Source organism: Perissodus microlepis, chromosome 3 (assembly GCF_051167445.1).
Source record: "Perissodus microlepis isolate ML-2025 ecotype Zambia chromosome 3, ASM5116744v1, whole genome shotgun sequence".
NCBI lineage: Eukaryota > Metazoa > Chordata > Actinopteri > Cichliformes > Cichlidae > Perissodus > Perissodus microlepis.
In genome coordinates, this window is record NC_140463.1 from 14284385 (window position 1) to 14303740 (window position 19356).

General features: G+C 39.6%; 1 pseudogene; it reads right to left on the reverse strand.

Annotated features, from left to right (window-relative positions):
- Positions 1–518: 518 nt before the first annotated feature.
- LOC146390065 (uncharacterized) lies at positions 519–14262 on the reverse strand (annotated as a pseudogene).
- Positions 14263–19356: the final 5094 nt, after the last annotated feature.

Consider the following 19356-nt stretch of genomic DNA (forward strand, 5'->3'; position numbering starts at 1 on the left):
TCATTGTTGCAGGTACAACGGAATTAAAAGTGGTGTCCGATCAGTGCATCGACCATAGAAATATGAAAATATAAATAAAAACAATAAAATTTAATAAAATCAAAAAATAAAATACTTAAAGTACTAATAAGAATAGTATGAGCAAACATTTACATACATTCCCACACACATGCTTCAGTCAGTGCATAGATCATTTCAAGAGTGGCCTAATGGACATTTTTTTTTTTTAGTAGCAGTATTCAGAAATGTTATAGCAGTTATAGCAAAACTGTGTTTGAGTCTACTTGCACTAATTGCTCTTTACTGTCTGCCCAAGGGCAGCCGTCCAATCAGGGAGTGGCCAGGGTGTGAGGTATCTTTTATAATATTTTGAGCTTTTTTAAGACAGCAGGTATAGTCTAGATCTTCCAGCATGGGGAGAGGGCAGCCAGTGATCCTTTGGGCAGTGTTAATGACCCCTTGGAGTGCTTTCCTCTGAGCCACCGTTCAACAAGTGTACTAAATGCATATGCAATAGGTTAGTACACTCTCAAAGGAGGCTCTGTAGAAGGACACCAGCAGTCTCTGTGTGACAGTCTCTGTTGGGCCTTTTTCAGCAGCTCGGAGGTGTTCACACTCCAGGAAAGGTTCTCCTCTATGTTGACTCCCAGGAAGCGAAAGTTTGACACCCACTCCACACAGTCCCCATTAATGATTAGTGGTGGGATCTCTGTCTTTTTCTTCTGTTGTCTGTTATGAGTTCTTTGGTCTTTTAAGTGTTGAGGAGGAGGTTATTGGCCTTAGCATGATGACAGCTGCTTTGCTTTGTCTCAGTAAGCAGACTGGTCACCCCTGGAGATGAGCCCCACCACGGTGGTGTTCTCTGCAAACTTCACAAAGGTGTTGCTCTGGTGGGCAGGAGTGCAGCCATGTGTGTAGAGAGTGTAGAGCAGTGGACTGAGCACACAGCCATGGGGTGAGCCAGTGCTGAGACTCAGGGCTGGGGATGTGCAATGGCCAGCTCTCACTCTCTGTCTACGGCCTAAAAGAAAGCTGTTGATCCACAAGCAGGTGCTGTATGGAAACCCCAGGTCCTGTAGCTTGACCACCAGTTTTTGTGGAAGGATGGTATTAAAAGCTGCATGGAGCATGGAGTGCTGTGGCTATGGCGTCTTCCATGGATTGGTTTGCTCTGTAGGCAAATTGGTGTGAATCCAGGCTGCGAGGCAGGGCTGCTTTAACTTATTACCAGTATAAAAATATGGCCTGTAAATGTATAATTACTGTTCTGGTTTCATCTGTTCTGCTGAGTCCGAGTTTTTCTTGATTTTCAAGTTCGAAATCTGTTACTGGAACACTACAACTCTACAACAGCCCTTTTTATGCTAAGTGATTCAATGGTGCCTTGGCTGATGTTCTGGGGTTTTTAGACACATATGTAGGTGACAGCTGAAATGATTGCTGAACTTTTTATACTATCTCAGAGTGTCTAAATTGGAAGATAACCCTCAGTTTTACCTTGTTCTTACAAGCTTTGAGCTTATCAAATTTAAAGCACAACATTGCACAGAAGTTGTTTTTGCCATGGCTCCGTGAAAAGATTACTTTTTAAAGGGGCTAATAATGTTGGTGCTTCCACATAGTTTGCATGGAAGGTCTTTTCTTATCTGTTAACATTTAGCAACTACTTGATGAGTCTTAATGAAACTTTGAAATGAGGAACACAAAACTGTAAACGCAGACTGTATGCCTTCAAAAGCAAAGTGCCTTTTGAAATGGATTGTTTTTTTAACATACTGATAACAATGAATTACAGCGGTCCAGCCTAGAAGTTATAAATGCATGAACTAGTTGTAAGTAGTAATAAATTAAACTAGTAACATGAACTACTGTTAGCTTGAAGGCCTGTATTATGTAACCAATTAATAAAGATTGATCATATTTAAAATTAAAGCATTAGTTAATGCCAGAATTTGTTAGAACATTTTTGTAGGAATGGGATCTACAAGACACGTTGATGGTTTGGATGAAGTAATTACTGAAGTTAACTCAGAAAGATCAATTGGAGAAAAAGAGTCTAAATAAATATTAGTGATGAATAAATACCAGAGGTGAAAGGAGCCAAAAAGATTATTAAAACAATAAGTGTTATTGAGCTTGGTTGGCAGACTTTTCAAGACACGGAAAGATAAGTGTTTCTTTCCACTTCTGTTATAAGAATGACTTATTGATTTATAATGTCTTACCTGTGGTTTTACCGTCAGTTATTTGGCACTTTTATGTATTTCACCATTATGACAACTTTTAGGAACATTTGTTTTCTAACGTTTAATACAATGAAAAATGATGTGTTCGAGATGAAACAATAAATCTTGTAAAATGTCTGAACTTCAGTTTACAAAGTTTTTCCTTCATACAGTTACTCAGGCTGTTGACTAATTGATGATACCACAGTAATGTGTCTATCTCCCAGTCACAGACTTAGACATGCTCTTCTTTGCTGTCTGTATGGATTGCACGTTGGTCCTAGAACAACAGTCCTGCCAAGGCCCTTTATATTATGAGGTAAAGATCCTACAGTGCAGAGAAATGGTAAAGGGTAAATGGCCTGTATTTGTTTAGCGCTTTACTTCATCCCTAAGGACCCCAAAGCGCTTTACACATTCAGTCATCCACTCATTCACACACACATTCACACACTGGTGATGGCAGCTACATTGTAGCCGCAGCCACCCTGGGGCGCACTGACAGAGGCAAGAAAATGCAAGAGTACTACAAAGGATCCATTTACTTTCACTTATCCAGTCAAAGGTTGCGGCGTGTGGGAGAATTTGAATAGTGCTAATCACATTACAGTGCTACCCAAGATCTAAAATGTGTTTGGTGATTTGTTTAACAGATTGGTGATTTTTAATTATAAAACACAACATAAAATGTATTCATGATCATGAGGCATTTACAGACATTGTTTCTGTCCTAAAACTGGTCGTACAGTTTTGTCATCTCATAAAATTTGTTAAATGCCTCAAAACTCACTGTAGGAGTGATAGTGACCTACTCATACAGTGTCTGTAGAATAACGATACAGCTGACCTGTTGGTAAAAATATTGGTGGCGATTAAACATATCATCAGATGCCCACTTAATGTGACAGGGTTCCAAGATGAATATGAAACGGTAATATACAAACATGTAACTTAAATCCATGGACAGTTTAAAATCACTAATTTACATGCATGTCTTCAGGTGGCCTGGTGGAAACAGACAATCTCTCAACAGAAGGCCCAAGCAGGGATTCAGACCAAGATCCTTGTTCTTAATAATAATAATAATAATAATAATAATAATAATAATAATGGATTGCATTTATATAGTGCTTTTCGGGACCCTCAAAGCGCTTTACAATACCACTATTCATTCACTCTCACATTCATACACTGGTGAAGGCAAGCTACAGTTGTAGCCACAGCTGCCCTGGGGCAGACTGACAGGTAACAGTACTGACCACAAGAACCCCATTTCAGATCTTCTGTCTGTGTCAAGGCAGCTCTGACTTCTGTGTGCCCTCTGTTCCTTATGTGAACTGCACATCATCAGTCATATGCTGTGTTACTATTTGACTGCTTGGAGAGTCTCCATAATCATTCAAATACAGCCAGGACCTTGTTTCTGTGGGAACCTGGACAAATGTGATGAGGACACAGAGAGTTCTCGTGACAGTTTCAAGGTCTCACTTGAACACTGGCATCACTTGACCATAACAAATACACACAAAAACAACATTTACAGTTTCACAGTTTTAAGATTCCCAAAAATCACAATTTCCCCAGATTTGACCCACACTAGTGGATCTAAAATCTTAATGGACATGGGTCAGGTTTCAACTTGAACAACTCCTCCAATTTATTATTTGTAACACCGGTACAATAGTAGAACATTTGAAAAGGTTTTCAGTTTTGTGTATTGCATGTTATATGGGTCACCCTAGGAAAGAACATTTTTTAATTTAGTAGTTTTATTCTGTATATAGTATTAATGTAGAGAATAAATGAACAAAGATACAGTCTAATGAGAAAAAAAGTGTAAGTACTATCCCTGAAGATCCTTAGACTCCTTCTGCAACAATGTGAAGTAACATTAATTTACATACTATGTACATACTATCTACTACTTGAACAGAAGTAGGTGGAACTAGAGTCACATTTCAGGCTAAATAGATGATATTTCTGGTTCATTTGCTGCCCTCAAAAATACCCCAAACAGTAAAATGACTCAAATTTTACCCAAACAGTATGTAAGGGTTAAACTGTTTTCTTTGTGGAATTACAGTTGTCGTCATCTCAGTGGTGGGACGTCAGATGTTGTGTGTTGTGCAGTGGATGATTTGAATTGAACTGCAATGCCATCATGTGGTCAGATAGCTGTACGACAAGCTGGTTTGATATCATGTTTTTATTTGTTTTTAGGTAAAGGGCTTTGAAACTGCGTAATAAAAACTTATGTTGGCCATCCTTGAGCAATTTTTAGAATCAATGGTCATGCTGCTTCATTAGTATTTCATGCATTTTCATCCTGTTATTTAAAAAAGAATTTGCTGCTGATTATCAACTAAATCAAAGAAATACCATCTCGATATGAATCTAACATCGACAGCCCCATCATGAGTCCAGAAAATTAAACTGCAAGTCACCATTCACATACGATAACATACTAGACCCAGTTATGCATATGGAATTATACACTTTTTAAGAGTACAGCATCAAATCACTTAGAGTTCTGGGCCATTGATCTGGCGAGTTAAGTAGCAGAGGGGATTGTTAATTGGACTAGAGGGGCAACAATGAGACAACCTTCAAAACTGGAATGGTTTTTCACATTTGCATTGTATAAAGTCATGTACCTGACTTTGGCCAACCTTTTTCTTGTGGCTACACTTTGTCCCCAAGACTCAGGCTGTAAATTCTAAAATTCTGCTCTACTCTTATGCCCCCAGAGGATTCCGTTTTGATACACTGGAGGACATTCAGTGAAAATGTGACCCAAATGTAACTTTAAATTAGTTCCGTTTATTTAATATGTATTTGATAAAACATTATTTTGAATTGACAACGCGTGAGAAATCATTTTTATCATCGGAGCTTTTTCTTTTCTTTTTTTTCCCCTGTTTAACAGGGGCAACACATGTTAATGAACATCAGTATACCAAACATAATGCATGCCTGTTTTTGTCATATAAGTTAAAAATAGCCTCCTTTATTGCCTTTGGTAAACTATTACGTTTGGCACTTCACAGTCCCCTCTAGTGGTGGCCCTAGTGCCAACTCCATGATCTCCATGGTCTTTTGATGAATAAATTCATTTAACAGATGTGGGGCAAGTAAATGTAGAACTTTATATATCAAACAGGCATAACAGAGCCCAAGCCTTCATTATTTGAACTTAAACAATGACTGTATTGTCTTTACTGTACTCTCATCACAGTCACATATCTTAGAGTAACAAAAATACATTTTATAAATTTTATAAATTATCATTTTCTGCTCTTGCTCTTGATGAAGGCGGTCACACTTTTCTCCTCTCCTCCTCCTCCTCCTCCTCCTCCTCTCCCGTAGGTTCCCTGCTTAGCCTCTTATGTCCTTGTCTAGTCTCGTGGTTTTTTTGTATGTTTACCTAGCCCTGCTAGGCTAGGTAAACAGTCTTCCAGCCAACCCAGGTGGCCTTGCATGGAATGGGAAGGAACAGTCTAAACACAGTCCGTATCAGGGTGTTGTTGTTCAGCTGGCGCCAAAGGAGTATCCGCATGAAGTGATGGTGGTTTTTACTTTAGTGCGAACAGCTCATATGAATTTCAAAGCAGTTCTACAATCCAACACTGGTCTCGCAATCTCCCGTTGGAGAGACGCGAGCTTTGCCATACTTGCGTTCTGTGATGTTGTCATTTCTTGTGCTCAAGGAGCCGATTTCTGAGAACTCACGGCAGTGTGCCTCCCCGAGATGTCATCCAATTTGCGCCCAGAGATGTTATTCCGGGCTAGCCCTTCCGAGATGTAATCCAGTCTGCAGTCAGAGATCTTATTCTGAGTATTCACAGCAGCCGTAGCCTCTCCAAGATCTTACCCGTGCTGCACTCAATGAGCCCATTTTGAGAAACTCACGCCTCTTCCCATCGTTTCAATCCCAGCGGGCAGCCTTGTGGGGGTTTGAACAGCCGGTTCCGCTTTCTTAAATCTTCGATAAGTCAGGGCCAAGCCAGCTCCGATCAGCCAGAACCCTGTTACCATGGTTCCGAATAGGTAGATATCTTCAGCACTCAGGCTCACCCAAGCCCAAACTTCTCGTTAAGGGGTGTCAATTGCATTTAGGGACCAGTTGATCCAATCCATAATTCCTCTTTTAGGTTTTAGAGAACAGACTGTGAGAGAGTGTTCCAGGGAAAAGTAATACAAAAAACACGAGACTAGACAAGGACATAAGAGGCTAAGTAGGGAAGATAAGGGAGAGGAGGAGAGGAGAAAAGTGCGACCGCCTTCGTCAAGAGCAAGAGCAGAATGTTGCGCAAATGGAAGAAAGCAGTCCTACATATTTCACATAATATGTGCATTGAAGGACATATCCTGGTCAAAAATGACTCCAAGGTTCCTCACAGTGTTACTGGAGGCCAAGGTAATGCCATCCAGAGTAAAAATCTGGTTAGATACCATATTTCTAAGATTTTCAGGGCCGAGTACCTCAGTTTTATCTGAATTAGGGAGCAGTCATATGGAATACAGTAATTGTTTTATTCACTTTTTTAAAATGGATAATTAAATGAATTATTAAGGCTTTAAATGTTGCCGTTCACTCTTTTTTATGGTGCTAGATGAATTACTAATTGCAGAATTTATTACTGTATTAGATTGACTGCTTAGATATGATGGCTGACGTAGCTGTTGGTTTTTCATATTTTCTTCCTTAGTAGCAAAGACACACAAACCAGTATGATTCAATGCATAAGGTTTTAATGATGGCGATGATAAGAGCATTTCATTCTGGGAAATGAAGCTTTAAAGCAAAAGAAACAAGGTAAAAATGTAAATCAGCAACAGATTCTTCTGAAGGATTATTTGCCTTCAAGCCAGACCAGGAATCATCGAAATTACTTCCTGACTCAGACAAATGGGTATCGGTAGTGACAGGGTATGTCATTCAACACTGAGTCAAACCATGATCAAGTGGATGAATACTTATCTATACTGAGGGAAATATTTAGTTTTGTTTCATTACAGTCTTTTAACCATAAACATTATTTGCTGCAAAATACTCTATTTTACCTGTAAAGTTCATGTGCATGCAGTGCTCTTTGCTGCAAGAGTTGTTAGGCTCTCCATGACACCAGATGTCACGATCCTGGGTCTTATGACCCAGTGTTTTGAGTTTAGTTTATTTGGATGTTTATATGATTAAGCTCATTAGGTTTTCTAGTTCATTTGTTATTAGATTCCCCTTGTGTCTTCCAACCCCTGTTAAGTCTCCCTTGCCCTTCATGTGTTTCATGTCTGTTACGTTGTCAAGTTCATGTAGTCATGTCTGCGTTTCATTATGTTTCCTATTTTATTTTCTAAGAGGTTCTGTGTTTTGTTTTACTCTTTCCCTGTGGCGTTGTTATGTCCACGTTGTGTCTACTGTGCCTTTCTGTCCCATGTTTCAGGTCCCTATGTTCTGTCTTCTCAGTTGCTGTTAAGTTTGCATGTCTAGAGTTCAGTCAGTGTGTTTCCTGTTTTACTTTGAAGGTCCATGTCTCATGTGAGTGATTCTAGTTTTGCTTCCCTTGTCTCGTCCAGCCTGATTACTCCCAGCTGTGCTCTCCTTCTGTGTCTCATTCCCTCGTTATCCCTCTGTGTATTTAAGCCCTGTGTTTCTCTTTGTCAGTGTCGTAGTCTCCCTCGTGGCTGTGTTTCCCTGTGTGTTAGTTATCCATGGCCCAGTTTAGTAGTGATGGCCAAATGAAGCTTTCTGAAGCATTGAAGCTTGTATTGAAAAACGGTTCATTACTCTGAGCTTTTCAACACAATCCTCTCTGGTGACATCTGGTGGCCAAAAATATGAAGAGCAGCTTGAATCCACAAAAGAAAACCAACTGCTTCGTAATGATTGCCCACTCTACAGAGTGGAATTCTGTCTGATATTGGGCCACCGTTGTGTTGCTTTAAACGTGTATTTTTGGGGTGACAAAAATGTGGTTTATTTGTTTAATAAATAATTTTGACCAGTAAACTTTCCTTGTATAAACATGCACCATTGTGTGGTCTTTCTTTGCTTGTGACTTCTTGATGTTGGTAAATACAATAATTGAAAAATACCACGTTACATATAATATACATATAATAATGTACAACACATTATGGAGTATATTTCTGCTATATTTCCATGTACTTATGCAGTTAATCGCTAGACGGGTGTATTTATAAATAATATTATATTAGGGAAATTTTCCTATACATATTTTTGACCTGGGGGTAGAATTGATTGTGAACTGGAAAGGGAAAATGCTTATAAACTTGTAAATTAAAAACATGATGCATTTAAGGTAACCCTTTTCCATTTGTATTTAAGAAGAAAATTTGTTCCACTGTACGATGGCCGAACCTGTTCCTTTTCGTGGAGATAATTTCTCCTGCCTTAAGGAAAATCCCTTCACATGGCACAGAAGAGGCTGGAGTGCAGAGAAACTGGTAGAGATGCAGTTATACAGTCTACCTGGGCCCCACAAACTATCAGCTAAAGAGAATAAATAAATTAAATTGCTGCACATTTTGCAGACTAACAGTTTAAAATTATTTAAAACATAAAATATATATTTTTATAACATTAAATGTAAAGAGTCAAATAGAAGTCTTTCTAAAGTTATTTAATGATATTTATATTATGAAAAGCAGATTTTTGACATTTGAAGTTTTTCCCGTTGTCAGATAAAATAAACACGCACAAAACAAAAGCAAACAACAAGAACACAAAGCTGGAAAACCCACCCGATTGACCAAAATCAACTAAAAATACTCCCACACAACAGAAACTCCTCTATTCCTCGCTGGCTCCAAATCTCTCAATAGAAATATCAGTGGTTCGCTATCTGTAACCATCAAAACACTCCACAAATCCCGCGAATGGTTCACCTGCTTATAAACCATTGAATCAGACACCGAAGCAGTTAGGCTCTAAATGAAGCTTCGGACGTCACTGATCACGTGACTCTGGCCAAACGAATCAAGCTTCGACACAGTGCTTCTGAAGCAGTGTGTTGACTTTTTTGACACAGGCACCGGAGCTTCAGCTTCAAGTGGGCCATCACTACAGTTTACTTTAGTTTTCCATGCCATTCTGCAATAAAGCAGTTTAAGTTTGTTGTCGTGAGTTTTGCATTTGGGTCCTTCTCCTGCCTGTACACAGCCGAAACATGACACCAGAGCGTGTATCTGAAACGAGTTCCATCGATCCAAAACCAATAACCCTCCTACATAACACAACAAAATAGACAAAAATGCATTAAAAACAAACTACACCCCAAAATTAGAAATGTGGTGGGCATGGTAATATACTAGCAAAGTACAGTGCTTGATGAGTAGATTCAGATTTGTAACTGTCAGACTTTATGTATCGTATATTGGTGAGTATTATACCTGTTGAGTCTCAGAGCCTCCAATCCATGTAGTCTTGTATGTATGAGTTGCATGATAAATGACACGCTGAATCATCCGGTACTCCCAGAGGTTGTGTACCGATGCCAAGTTTGCATTCATGGACTCACAGTATCTCTGTAGTGGAGATCAACACAAAGCAGAAAATTCAAAGTGAATAAAAGAGAGAAAATGTCACCAAACCTGGCTTTAGAAAATATGAAAGTAAACAGAGAAAAAGTAAATGATAAATCCATATCATTGTTTTTACTTGAGCCTGAGCCCAAGTCATGGGAGTGTGAAAATAGTGGTAGTGTCGGTTGCCATATCTAGTCCAGCTGCTATACCTGCCACAAGTACATAAGGTTCTCTTTTCAACATGCTACTCTCCTGAAGACAAGCAAAGAAGCTAAGAATATTTTAGTACAAGTAAATGACTTTCTTGTATCCGTAAACACATTTTGTATTTTTCCTGTAATTGCGCGTTTTTGTTTTTGATTCTATGTACACATGTTGGATTTTATACTGTCATAAAATAAATATATTGTTAGTGCTTATTTAGTGCTTATTGTTACTTGTTTTTAATATAGTCTAAAAGGGCCGTCTCTGAGTAGAGCCTGAGCCAAGAGTACTGACAGGAAACTGCAAGCTTTTGCAGAGCACAGGAGCTGCAGGCAGAAAGTGAAACTAAGTAGAGTGTTTGATCGAAACTTAAAGTGTGCGTGAGGTGTAGAGGAAGTATATAAATAATCAGACTCGCGGCTCCTTTTTCAGACTGAAGCTGATGTTGTCTCTCTGCTCAGTCTCCATATTCCGCAATATGTAAAATTAAAGATCATTTTTGAGTTAGACCACTTTGAGCCGTGTCTTTCTTGGCCGTTAAAGAATACAAAGAACTGGATTTAATAATACATATTTTTAAAAATGTAATTTGTTTTGGTGAAAATCTCGAAAATGTCAGCCGACCTGGTGGATCAGCAGCAGTGATCAGAGCCAGCATTGCACAAAGAAGTGCAGACACAACCACCAGTTCCATGGTGATGTAGTATCTGTGAAAAACAGAAGACATCAGAGGACATCAAGACATCATTCATTAGAGCAGACCTTCCCAAAGTGTGGGGCCCGCCCCCTAGGGGGGGCGCAGAGCCATTGCAGGGGGGGCGCGGCATGAAAAGGGGAAAAAAAACAAGGCTTGGACACTGCTAGCACGGGGCGCCTACACAAACGCAAAGCAGGAGATGAAGCATAGCTGAATATGTTTCCAAACCAACTTCATTCTAAGCCAAAGACTAGAAAATATGGTGAAGCATATCTGCCCTTTGGTTTCACCTGCACAAGTGCCAAGGTAGGTCTCCCCTGCATAGTTGGTCTGTCCTGCGTCGGGAGCAGCGCTGGGCTCTTCAAATCACAGACAAACAGTATCCTACAGTTGTTTACGTTTTTAACCCATTTTGCACAGAGAGGCATTTTTTAAAAAAAAATGTATTGATAGCTATGTTGAATATTATTACACAGGAAAAAAACAACTACATGTTAAATAATCCCACCGTGAGCCTCTGCCTTTGTAAATAGAGGGACAGTAACTGCGTGTTTATATGTAAGCCTGTAAAACCTGAAGATAGAAACAAAATACTGTTAATCTGACTATCATCCATTCTGCAATTCCTCTCATGTAAACAATAACGTGGCGCACAGCTGACGTGAAAAAAGGCACATACCTTTAACGTTGCATGACGAACTCTGTATTCCTCATCCACACGTAAATGCAAAAAATGAGTTTTAAAAAATCTCAGTTTTCGGTGATCCGAAACGCCGTTTACGTGTGGACGAAACAGCTGCGTTTTCAAAAATACCCGTGTAGGTGTGGATGTAGCGTAAAAGAGTGAGTAGTTTATTTTCTTACTACCTGCAGATTACTTGTATTTGCTTAATTGTTTACTAAATGTTTGAGGTGTGAAATAAACCGCAATTGAGCAAAATATGGGTGTGTGTGGTTGGAGGATGTGTTAGTGTGTGTGTGCGTGCGGGGGGGGGGCAAACAAAGGGGGGCCCAGCGAAAAAAGTTTGGGAACCACTGCATTAGAGAAAGGATAACATAGATTTTATAGTAGACCTCTTGTAGAATTTATTATCAGCACCGACTGGTAGCTTCAGCCTTCCAGTCAGAAGGTGCTGAAGAAATGTGATTAATTTCAGTGAAAATCCTGAAAATGTTGACCAACCTGATTGCTTTGCCTCTGTCCCACCTTCATCTGGAAAAGCAGGACAAAGTAAAACATTTAACCGTCAAAGTTGACAATTATATTCATACTGTTATTTGTATGATTAGTTCAAACATTATGTACGTTAGACTGCAACACTCACCAGCAGCAATGATCAGAGTGATCATTGCACAAAGAAGTGCAGACACAGTCACCAGCTTCATTGCAATGTATAGTATGTCTGTGAAAAACAGAAGACATCAAGACATCATTCAATTAAAAAAAAGACAGAATAGATTTTGTAGCAGACCTTTTGGAGTATATGTTGAATATTTGTAAAACAGATTTCTTCTCAGCACCGACTGGTAGCTCCAGCCTTCCAATGAGAAGGTGCTGAACAGCTCTATGGTCGGTGCTTATATACTGTTTCTTTGAAGCTTCAAAATTAGGAACTAACACTGAAAAACTGACATGTGTAACATGTGATTCATGCTGGACATACTTTCACTGCACCTGATTCTTTCTCAACTAAAATAATGACACATTGACTAGTCCACAAAGAAGGTCCACAGAGTACAACCACAAAATATTTGATGTGTTTATCCTTGTGGCACCCATAAAATTTACATCCACTCTTTACCCTCGGGACCCAAACGGATCCCAAGTCAACAGGTGATATAGCAATATCATATATGAATTCATTTTTCTTTTTTTCACATCAGATCTTTTAAACAACTTCAGATCTAACCATAGATATAAAGTTTTTCATTATTTTTTTTAAATATTTTTTGTGTTTTTATGGCTTTATTGTCATAAAGACCCGTGTTTTTTTTTTGGGGGGGGGAACCCATAATCTGCAATATTTTCCAAAAATTAATTGCAAAACAGAATATTTGGCAAAAGGCTATTAGAGCTTTGAATAGGTCAATAATTGATAACAACATTGATTTGGATGCATTATTATTTTTGGAACAATGAAAATTTATTGCAAAAACAAACTGAACTGAGCTGAACAAACAAAACAACAAACTGAACAAAGATATAATTTACATCTTATAACATGAACCACAAAGCATTTTGCAATGGACTTTGCAGACCGGGGCACCACATTTGCAGCAGCTAGTTTGGAATTCTTCTGCGCTGTTTACACGATGTGCACTGGTTCCGCATTGTGGAACGCTCCTCCTCCTCCTCCTGCTCTTTGCCCTGGGCCTGTAAGACCAGGCTGGCTGCAAACGCTGTTCTAGGCAGGTGGGTTCTCTTCATCATGGTCGAGGTGATAAGGGCTTTGCCAACCTGCTCTATGAACAGACTCTGCTTGTAGTGCTTTCGTCTGTTCCGCTCTGGGTCCACAGCAGTGAAGAGGACAAAAGCATTGTAGCAGCTTACATCAATCATGTGGTCGAGCAGACACATGGGCCACCTACGTGTCTGCCGACGGCAGGAGTAGGTGCCACAAACCTGCAAAACAAAAAGAAATGATCAGATGACATAAATAGATTTATACAGCCATAGAAAATAGATTCTTTCTGCCTATGAGCATCAAACTAGACCCCCACCCCGCCCCTTTCTGTAACTATCAAAACTATCGTAGTCTAAAACTATCATATTAAAACTATCATAATCACATGATCTGACTTTATCAGTTATAACAATGAGAAACACTAAACAAATTTGGCAAATAATTGATGTATAATTGTGGTCCAGATGATCCACAGCCCCTTTGCACTTGTTATAATCCAGGATGATCTGGGGCTTTTTCTTGCCAGAGTCCTGGACTTGTGGCTCATGGTGCCTGGTGCTCAACATGACAACATTTTTTCTTTTCTTTGGGATGTAGGATACCACAGCCCTGCTGCGGCTAAAGGCAAAGACAGAGGACAGAACTTCTCTGTGTCGAACGTTCAGCAGCTGTGGGGGCAACTCAGGTTTGTTCAACTGCAGAGTGCCCACCAGGGCCATCCTCCTCTTCCTCAATTCCTCTGCAAGAGGAAATGATGTACAAAAAATTGTTGGTTGTGACTGTGTGGCCCTGCAGCCCCTCTGTCAACTCAAGCACTACCTGCATGGCTTGGTTAACCTCCCTGTTTGCTGATGCAGACTTTCCTGTATACACTTAAAGCCTCCAGGCATAGGAGGTCTGCACATCACATAGGGCCCAGATCTTCAGCCCATATTTAGCAGGTTTGGAGGGCATATATTGTTTGAATGAACAGTGGCCCTTAAAAGGGATCAGCTGTTCATCCACACATATATCTCTCCCTGGATTGAAACGTTTGGGCAGGTGGTCGCTCCATTTGCTCCACAAATCTTATATAGGAGTCAGCTTGTCCTCCCTGTAGCGACCTGGACGGGAAAGACGATCATCAAATCTTACTGCCAGATTAATTTGCGCGAATCTTTTTTTTTGACATTGTGGCATGAAAAAGAACACATCCTGTCACCCCATCCCACAGGCTCGTTGTCGCTTCATGTTGAGACCTGTACAGGCCAGCCAGGATCAGAAGCCCCATGTAAGCCCGCAGCTCCTCCTCATCTATGTCCTTCCAGTCTTTTACTGACCTCTTGCCATGCAGGTTGGTAGAATGCAGGATTAGCTGCATAATGTCCTCTGCAAAAAAAGATATTGAAAGTGCTCCCAGGGCTGCTGATTCTAACAATTGCATAATGGGTTGGTCCTGGGGTTAAAATGGGAGGAGGAAAAAATGGCAGGACCTCTTCATGTGTGGGTTGCCACATGATTTCTCCATTTTTAGATCTCCGCTGATGGTCATCCTCCAGTCTTGTCTCTTCCTCCTCCTCCTCAGATGAGCTGCAAAGCTTCTTGGTGCCTGGCAAAAATTCCTCCCTTTCTTCGCTGTCAGAATTATCTCCACTGCTCGTGGTGTCTTTTTCACTTTCTGAAGTAGTGATGGGATTTCCGGCTCTTTTTAGAGAGCCGGCTCTTTCGGCTCCGAACCGGCTCTTCAGGTTGTTTTGTTGCTTTGATTAATTTATTATTAACAATAATATAAAATTATGCACAAAATGAATTACTAATGGAAAAAAAAAGTGGTTTTATTTATATATATAAATATATGCGGTGGCCCCTAGAGACAAAACACGTACAAACTCCAAAACACATTTCTAGCATGAACTGAACTTCCAAAACAGAGCTACCTAGATCACTTAAATTACGCAATTGAAAGCATATGTGTATTGTTTGTGTATTTATACACAAGCATTCATATATATTCAAATAATTAAAAAACAAAATATGTTCATTTACCTGTTATTACCGCACACCAAATCCGGTCGTTGGTACTTCCTGGCTTGTGTAGCCACTAGGTAACAAAAGCTCAACACTGCCCCTAGCATCCTGGAGCACTTCTGTTGTGTTTTGTACGTGTTTTGGAGTTTTTACGCGTTTTGGAGTTTGTACGCGTTTTGGAGTTTGTACGCGTTTTGGAGTTTGTACGTGCTTCAGGGTTTGTACGTGATTTGAAGTTTGTATGTGCTTTGTCTGTAGGGGCCACCGTAAATATACTTTTATTTATTCACTCCACATAAAATGTAATAAATAAATAATATAATACAAAAATCAACTATTCACATTTCAACTTTTAACTATTTAAATTTTCAGCTTTTTCCTTTTACAAATTTAAAGTGAAACAACACAAAACACTGCAAACCACAACACAATTAAATATAAATTATGATATGAAAACAAAAAGAACATGCATATTCTCTGTCATATGGACCTGCATGACTAAACTTTCTGAATCCTTTATCATCTGCAACTGAAAATAGTTGTGGATGATTACTATACCTTTCTAATGTGACGTTGTTGTCCCTGGCTCTCGTTCTCTCTCTCTCCCTCCTGCTCTGCTCCTGTGCTACTGAGTGTAAAGCACAAGACTCGCTTGCGGAGTGAAGCGGAAAAAAAGTGCGAGAGAGAGGGTGAGAGAAAGAAAAAAAAAAAAAACAACCCACGGCTCGCGTCGTTCACGTCACAGATCCAGCTCTAAGAGCCATTTCGTTCGCGACCGACACATCACTATTATATAGCATTTTTCAACTCTCCCAGATTACTCAAAGTATACAACATGCCACATTCACCCAACCACACACACTTTCTCTTAACTGAGTGCTTCCTAACTACATTCATACACATTCACACTCACGACATGCAGACTGGAGAAGAGAGGGATTGAACCACTAACCTTCCGATCAATAGGTGACCTGGTCTACCGCCTGAACTATATCCACCCACTGGCACAGATGAGTAAACACTCACTAGGTTTTGGATAAAGTGTACACTCACAAACCTGTCAAACCCGCATTTGAAATGTTGGCTACCATAGCAGTATAGTATTGCAACATGGCATTAGGGTCTAACTAAAATAGGAACATAAATAGTGCATCGATGCCATATCTGGCCTGCATCTGGAGGACATACACTCTGCCATGGCACCAGTCAGTCAGTGAGTCAGTGCCAGCTTGATGCCAGATCTGGGCCAGGCCTGTTTTCTATGAGCCTGGGCCACATAAACCAAACCACAATCAAGCCAGATGTGGCATGCCATCACTTAGACTGTGCCACCTATGCCAGGCCTGGCCCATATCTGGATGACATACGTCTTATCATGCCAGAAGTCAGCCAGCAGTGCCAGCTTTATACCAGATCTGGGCCAGACCTGCTTGCTATGTGGGATGTTAGGGGAAAAAAATCAAACATCCAGTTAAAGCAGGGGTGTCAAACTCCAGTCCCGAGGGCTGGTGTCCTAAAACTTTTAAATGTGTCCCTGCTGCAACACAACTGAATACATTTATTAGGTCATTAGCAGTGATGGGAATAACAGCCAGTAACTAGTAATCTAACTAATTACTATTTTTATCATTACAACCCCGTTACCGAAGCTGTCTTCAGCTAACTGGGAGCTGGGGGGTGAAAAAGAAAGGTAGTCATGTCATATCAATCACATGACTAATTTAAGATAACATAGCATAGCAACCTGAGTCTCCATTTTTGTGTTAAAAGAAGGGACTTCAAACTATATACCAGTTTTTATGATAAATAATATACACAGTTTTTTCCTGAATACTATCGTCACGTTTACTGTCTAAGGACAAAGATAGCAAGCACTCTCTGCTTACAACCAAAAAGAAAACAAAAAACACCCCTTTCCTATTGCTGGCAAACTGTACCATGTCGATTAATAAAGCAGTTATATGGCAACCTTTGGGCATTTGGTTGTTTAAGAAGAGGTCGAACTTTTAGGAGTCACTGCGACGAGCGAGAGAGCAAAAGAAAGAGAGAGTGAGCGAATTTTGAGATGTGAGATGTGATGTTTACCGTGTTTGGAGTGTGTAGTTGGTGTGTTGTCTTGTGTAGTTAGTGTGTAGCGTAGATGATAAGTTTTGTTTTGTGTGGCAGAACAGTGAGGCAACAGCTGAATCTCAGATGTGCTGCCAAAAAGCCACCAAAGACAGACTGCAGTGTAAACGCTGTCTCCAAGTGGAAAACAGGAGGCGTGATAAACCTCCTGCTGTCAGGCCTGCAGTTATCAGGCTTGTGATGTGCTCCTCTGTCTTATAGTGAATAGAAGTTATTTTTTGGAGTGGCACAAATAATTTTGTGGTATCTTTTTTATGTAGAACACCTGATTGTTCTGTAAATAGCTCAAAATGGTTATAAGAAATGCATTGGCTGCATTTTTAGGTAAAGAGCTGCATATAACATCGTTGTTTGCAAAACTTGAGCATAGGTCTTTAAAATTTAAAGCTTACAATATTTGCATTTCAAGTTATGAAAATCATTCGTTAAACATGAATTTGTGGTTGTTACAGTAAAAAATTAACCATACTCTGATTTTATGTTTTTAGTCTGATTTTAGATCAGTGTGTTAATACAGTATGGCAAAATGAAAAAATAACAGTCAATTCAGACGTGAGGTTGTGCTGAAAAGAATGATACGAAACAAGGTAAGGTAAATAGTATTTCATTGGGAAATGCAAAGTTAAAATCATAAGTATTCGAAAACGGCCAACTATACCCTGAACCGCAGTGGCTAAACGTTTTTTTTAAAGTAACGCACAAGTTACTTTTCCTAGTAATTAGTTACTTTTATAATATTGTAACTCAGTTACTTTTTTGAAGAAGTAACTAGTAACTATAACTTTTTACTTTTTACTTTTTCAAAGTAACTTCCCTAACACTGGTCATTAGCTAGACTCTATAGAACTTGACTGCATGCTGCGGTGGCAATTCAGCCAGCTGATTCATGTTATAGCAGCTCATGAGCAGAGATGGGCAGTAATGAGTTACTAGTAAAGCGTTACTGTAATCTGATTATCTCTATCTGTTCATTGTTGTGCAATCCCTCATGACTGTGTGAAGCCTGGCTCTGTGTATTCCTGTTCTGAGTTTCACTGTATTAAATATTTACTAGTGTTTTGCAGTGTTTTGGTAGCCTTGTTCATTATGATTTCACTCCTGTCTTCTTTGCATTTGAGTTCACGATCATCATCTGCCTATCTGTGGCTGGTTCACTCATCATCGTCCACCGCTGCAGTCTCCCTGCTCATCATCATTGCCCACAAGACGGAGCGTGGTCCTTGATTTTGAACATTGCAGCTCGCTGACTTTTACGGTTGTGGGTATTGGTGCGCTGGCCTGCCTTTTCTCTTTATCTCTGTCTTTGCGTTATGAGTGTGTTTTTGTCACGGTGCTCCTGAGCTGACTCACTTTCCCTTCTCTATCCATCCATCTATTTATGGTCTCCCACGTATCCCTATAAGGATCATTAATATCATTAATACCTTTTGAGATGTTCATTTTCAAACATTGCTTCAGCTATGAAGCAAAAATTTTACAGCACTTTTTTTAGATGTTCAAACTTTGTGTAACTGTGTAAAAAGCAGGAAACAGAGCTGCAAAATGCAAAACTGCCTGTTTCTGTTTAATAACATATTAATCATCATGTTAACTTTAAAAACAAACTTATAGTTAATACCATGGTAATGATAACTGATAAAAACAAGCATCTAGAAGTCTGGAATGAACTGGAAACATTTATGCAAAATTATGCTATTATTAAGTTTAAAACAATAATACATATGAATATATTAGATTCACATAGGAGTGTAGAGGATCCTCTTTCACAGAGAGGGCCAGCTCTTTGCAACAGTGCCTCGTGTTTAAGGGGAAGACTAAAGGTCTGTTTTGCCCTTTTGTTTTTTCGTCTGAGTCTGAGACATGACATTTTTTCGTCTGAGACCTGACATTTTTTTTCCTGAGACCTGACGATGTCCTAAAATGTACACCGTAAACTTGTCGTTTGGTTGGCTGATATGGATGTCCACCTGAATGAGGTTGACCATCTGAGAGGAAACACCTGTGAAAAACTGAAACAACTGCAGGTGTGGGGTTGTTTTGATATGACATATATTTGATATGATATAATGTCAGAGACATTATCCTAAACTGGCCTAACAAAGGACCATGAGTACAACATGAAACTTGCCTTACATAACGTAAGGCT